This window comes from Sinocyclocheilus rhinocerous, unplaced genomic scaffold (assembly GCF_001515625.1).
Source record: "Sinocyclocheilus rhinocerous isolate Xijiao unplaced genomic scaffold, SAMN03320098_v1.1 scaffold544, whole genome shotgun sequence".
Taxonomy (NCBI): domain Eukaryota; kingdom Metazoa; phylum Chordata; class Actinopteri; order Cypriniformes; family Cyprinidae; genus Sinocyclocheilus; species Sinocyclocheilus rhinocerous.
Genome location: NW_015658610.1, coordinates 178,594 through 185,071, shown reverse-complemented (window position 1 = coordinate 185,071; position 6,478 = coordinate 178,594).

The following is a 6,478-nucleotide window of genomic DNA, read 5'->3' as shown; positions in this document are numbered from 1 at the left end:
CTCATTCGGATTCTTCTTCTTCTTCATGTTTTATGGCGGGTGGCATCCAACGTTAAGGTGCATTACCGCCACCTACTATACGGGAGTGTGGACCAGAGTGACTAACAGAAATTTATATATAAAAAAATAATAATAATTTTTATTTTAAAAAAACACAATATGTTATTAAAAATAACTATTATACTATTATTTATTAACCCAGTTTCCCTCAAGAATAAAACTAAAGAATTATAATTTCCTGTTTGACCGAGTATTTGCTTTGCATCTAGTATCTCCTGTGGTGTCCTTCTGAATATTTCTCTTTCTATAATATATTTTTGGCAGTGACATAGAACATGTTCTACTGATTCCTCCTCCTGACAATACTCACACAGACCTGTGGGATGTTTTCCAATGAGATGTAATGTCTTATTTAGTCTTGTGTGACCCAGTCTTAACCTTGATATTATATTTTCCTCCTTGGTACTTCCGCATCCTTCCCACTTCTTTCTGGATGTTATAAAGATGTCTGCCTGCACTTCCCTTGTTCCATTTATCTTGCCATTTACTGATGATTTTACTTTTAATTATTGTCTTTATTTCTGCTTTGCTAAATAAAATGTCTATTGTATTTTCTTGCTTGATTGCTTCTTTTGCTAATGAATCTGCTGTTTCATTGCCTTTAACTCCCCTGTGAGCAGGCACCCACATAAATGTAACCACTATATTCAAATTATGAAGTCTGAAAAGAGTTTCATATATTTCATTAACTATGTCTTGCCTACCCCGGGATGAAAATGACTGTAACGATAATAACACTGAACTTGAATCCGAGCACAGAATAACGGTTTAGTTTAACTTGTTCTACCCAGTGCAGAGCTGTTGCAATTGCTATTAACTCAACTGTATAAACTGCCAGGTGATCTGATGTTCTCCTATTGATAGATACTTGTAAAGATGGAATGGTAAATGCATATGCTGTTCTTCCTGTAGGATCTTTGGATCCGTCTGTATATATTGCTACATAATTCTGATACAATGTTTGAATCCTATCCTCCACCAACACTGGCAGATTTCCTGTATCTTTAAATAGATGACTATTTTCCAGTAGATATAAATCAATGAATACTGAGAGAAATAACCATGGAGGAGTTACTGTTAATGGCACTGAATGTATGTTTCCTGATCTAATCCCATTTTTCTTGCTATATCCACTGAGATCCATGCAAAACATTTACTCTTAGCTCTCTCACTCTCCCAACATGGGAGAAGTACCTTGGTGGTTGGGTTTCCAGCCTCCGTATGTCCTTTTAAATTTGCCCAATAATTCATGTCGGAAACACATTGGCATTTCCCCCATCTCCACATGCAGAGCATCAACAGGAGTCGACTTGACCGCACCACAACACAATCTCAATGCTTGAGCTTCTATTACTTCTAACTTTTGTAATGATGTTTTAGCTGCCGATTCATATACAAAACTCCCATAATCCAATACTGATCTAATCAATGCTATATATACATACATTGCACCTCTGCTCGCTCCCCAATCAGATCCAGATAAACACCTCATAACATTTAACACCTTTTTATATTTGTTGAGTATATTATTAATATGTTCAGTCCAAATCAATTTGGAATCAAACCACACTCCCAAAAACTTAAAGACTTTAACTCGCTCAATTAATTGTCCGTATATTCTTACCTCCATTCCAGTGATTTCCTTTTTTTTCCTTGTAAATATTAGTGATTTAGTTTTTTCTACTGAAAACTTAAATCCCCATGAGTATGACCATTTTTCAACCACATTAATTGCCTCTTGTATCTTTATTTTAATGTGTTCAACATTCCTTCCCCTTTTCCATAATGCTCCATCATCTGCAAATAAAGATCGACTAATATCAACATCATTTATCATGATGGAAAAAGCAATGGACTACCCTGAGGGGTACCGTTATCTACCAGATACTTCCTGGACAAAGCTGTACCAATTCTAACTCGAATAGATCTGTCAAATAAAAAATCTTTAATCCAATTAAATACTCTTCCTGAAATTCCTATTTTATTTAACTTAATCATTAGTCCCTCCTTCCAAACCATATCGTATGCTTTCTCAACATCAAAGAAAACTGCCATAACTGATTCTTTGTTAACCTGTGCCTTCTTGATTTCTGTTTCCAAACATACAACTGGGTCCATTGTTCCTCTCCCTCTCCTGAATCCACTCTGATAAGGTGATAAAAGTTCCTTTGTTTCCAAATAAAATGTCAGTCTTTCAGTAATCATTCTTTCCATTATTTTGACTAAAGAAACTACTCGAGTTGACTACTTAGTCCCTCCTTCCAAACCATATCGTATGCTTTCTCAACATCAAAGAAAACTGCCATAACTGATTCCTTGTTAACCTGTGCCTTCTTGATTTATGTTTCCAAACATACAACTGGGTCCATTGTTCCTCTCCCTCTCCTGAATCCACTCTGATAAGGTGATAAAAGTTCCTTTGTTTCCAGATAAAATGTCAGTCTTTCAGTAATCATCCTTTCCATTATTTTGACTAAATTCGATGTTAGAGCTATTGGCCTATAGTTTACCGGTTTTGAAGGATCTTTCCCTGGCTTCCTAATAGGAATAATCACTGCTTCTTTCCAAGCATTAGGCAGTTTTCCCATATCCCACACTTTATTATATCGACCTAGGAGTTTCGAATCTGCTAAAGTACCTAGATGTTTTTACATTATATAGCAGATTCCATCTTCCCCAGGAGATGTACATCCAGATCTTGCTATTACTCTTCTCATTTCACCCAGAGTAAATGGAACATCCAAAACACTATTATTCTCATGCCTCCTCTCCAAGACTCTAGGATGAGCTGCTCTAGTCTTAATTCTTCCTCTCTTATCCTCCTCTGATAAATTATGAGAACTATGTATTTTAACCAGTTCTTTTGCAATAATTTCTGCCTTCTCCTCATCAGAAATTGCTACTTCCTCATCCCTCTTTAATACTGGGTACTGGTATTCCTTTCTAACTCCTCTCATACACTTGATCCCCAACCGGTGTTACTCTTCCTATTTTATTACAAAAACTTCACCAACTATGCCTCTTTGCACTACGTATTGTTTCCCTAACTTTAGCTTGTGCTTTCTTATATACAATTAAATTCTGAAAACTATGAGTTCTTCTTAATTCTCTGAGAGCTTTATTCCTCTCTTTTATAAATGTAGCACATCCCCCTCCATTTCCCTCCTCCCTATCACTTCTAACAGATGAATAACCAACTATTCTAAAATCCAAGTTTGGTTTCAACCATGTTTCCTGTACACAAATCACATCTGGCTTAATGGGCAAATCATCTATATACTTTTTAAATTCCTGTCCATTAGTCAATAAGCTTCTCGCATTCCATTGCAGACAGAGAACCATTATCAACACTATCCAGTTCCTGACTGTTCTTGACTTGTTTGGACACTGAGATCATTTCTAACCCTCTCCCAATGTCAGTCCTCTGATATCTAGATGCTGGACTGCTGCTTTTACAATAATTTGTATTCTCTCTTTTTTTTGTAGACTTTTTAGACTTGATCCCCATTCTAGCATTGATTACTCCTGCTATGAATGTGACTAGTTTCTTAATGTCAACCATCACCTTTTCTTCATTTGCCTGATCTGAATCCTTATGGAGTTGTTTACCTGTACTGCTTCTTTCTCCATTTCCTCCTCTCTGACTTACTATCCTCACAGCCTCTGCATATGTCACCTTACCCTGAATCCTCACCTGTTGTATTTCTTTTCCCCTTTTCAGTACTTCACAGCCACCATAAGCCACACTATGATTTCCACCACAGTTACATCTGGGTTGCTCCTTGTGACCACACTGCTCATAATCATGATCTACACCTTCTTCTGCCTTTGCGGGTTTTGGCTGTATGACCAAATCTTTGACAGTTGTAACATCTCATTGGCTTTAGTACATATTCTCTTACATTATAACTCATAAAACCTAGAGTTACTTTTTTGGGAAGCACTTCATCTTCAAATTCAACCATGATAGACTCGCTGTCTAGCCTTACTCCCTCACGAGTTACCTGCAGCCTCCGAACACCCTTCACACTTCCTCCCTTTAAGTTTGCCTTGATTTCGTCCACAGTAACGCTGACTGGCACTCCCCAGATCATTCCTTTACACCATTTAGTTCCTCTTTCAATATAATTTAAACTCACCACTTTATTCCTCCCTATTTCTTTCATCCTACCAGCCCGCTGTCTATGTTCCTCGCTTCTACAAACAATCAACAAATTGCCATCTCTCAACACCTTTGCCATATTAATATCACCGACCTGATTTTTTAAAACGGTTGTTAACTTTACCGGACTCATTAACAAAATTCCCTTCTCCTCCGCAAATCTCAATATAATTTTGAAGTCGCCATCTGCCTTCTCTCTTTCCTCGTTTCCTTCTCCAACACCTCCACTGCCTCTTATTTTCTTCGACCTGACTCCTGCTAAATCATCTCCTCTCTTTTCCTTCATTCTCACACTTCCTTGGCTTATATCCATACTATCGTCACTATCTCCTATTTCAGACTCTCCCCACTCTGGTCCATTCACAGCATAGTTGTGCCCGACCCGCCACAACTTTCTTCCATTCACTATTTTTTTTCATTTTAGTAAAGCCTCGTATTCGACTGTCAACAGGCAATCGTGTCTTTTTCTCAGGATCATCTGACAGATCACATTTCTTGGTTTGATGTCCCGATAAAGTTTTCACCATATAAGAAAACACTGCTGGTTTAACCGAGCTGCAGTGTCACCACATGCTGCCGCCAAACGGAAGCGTCTTCTCCGGTAAGTCGCCACGACGGCTCATTATAGACGCTTATTCTTGTCATACACAATGGAAGGAAAAAAATTCTGGCTTCTTCGACATTAACAAAATAGAATTTCATTAATAAATTTAATGAACATTTCACCCAAAAGCTTATTTTGTCATCACTCTGAAGAAACAGTTATCCAAATATTTCTGTTTCAAAGTGTTCAGTTGACTTTACTTATTTTGTTAAAATGAATGTATCTTATGTATTAGCCAATTTTGGAAAATTTTTAAAAAGAGAATTTTTCATATTAAGTTTATAATGATTTTATTACTATTCCTTACTATATGTAACATTCAAGGTAATATGCATTTCATGCATTGTAACCCTGTTAGAACGTTTTGTTTATTGTCTTTATGCTTGTAAATAAAATATTTTTTCTTTGAACTATTGCTATGTATTTCTATTAAAGTCGGCATGAAACGGAAGTTGCGATTGTCTTTTCTTCTCTACTGTGACGTATATCCGAGGGAAACGGCATCTGAAATGAGAGAGCGGGACTTGATTTCGTCCTTCGGGAATTGATTGGATCATTGGAAGTTGGGGCGTTGCTAACAATATGGAGGGAGATCTGAATGCCAGTTTGCAGTTAGTGGTGGGGGATTTCTCTCCACTGGATTCACAGCCGACACCCAAGCATGAATAAATGTTTTATTTATTAAGGATGACTATGACGATCAACGGCACAGAACATGCCTAAGCAGCGCAGAGAGAGAGAGAGAGAGAGACTGCCTGAATGACTGAGCATGTCCTCCATCAGGTTAAGTCATATTTATGAAAAAAATTAATTTGCGATGTCCTAAGAGTAATGTTGTCGTAATATCCTAATATATTTTCAATGTTTAGGGGTAACGTACCCCCTCATGACTGGTGTCAGTGCTATAAAGTGAAGCATCAGCTTCAGCTTTTCACCATTGTTTATCCCAGCGTTTACCCCTCAGTCACTAGCTCCACCCTTGCGCCATAGCTCGTGACCGGAAAAGAAGATGAGTCCTACTGAGGGGGAGGGGAGGTTAACGTTTTTGATTAAAGATTATGAGGGCACATGAATTAAAAAATATATAATGAAGTGTACGGATAAATTATTTATAATAAACACTACAGTATTCCATTAAAAAATAAGAATTTTCAATTTTGATTTCATGGTGACTTTAAGATTAAAGACGTGCACTTTAACTCTGGTAGTTGCCTACTCTACCCCATAGCGATAGATGGCGTTATTGAGTAGTTATGGTGAAACAACGGACTCATGAGAGAATGACTCACTGTTAAAAAGGGAATAAATATTTTAATATGTTTGGTAGGGGTAGATTGGGGTGCAACCCGACAGGCATTGAAAAGAGTATATTGTACAATGATTAGACCTATGATTGATTATGGCAGCATAGTATATAGTTTGGCATCAGTATCTGTTAAAGAAAGTAAGTGGTTTTCAATCTCAAGCACTAAGAATAGGAAGTGGGGCATTTAGAACATCGCCAGTCTCAGCGATGCAGGTGGAAATGGCGGAGTTGCCTTTAGACCTCCGGAGACTTAAGTTAAAGATGGCATACTGGTGTTCTGTAAGGGGGCATGTAGAAACCCATCCAGTCAAAGATGTATTACAAAAATGTTGGGAGCATGAGTATA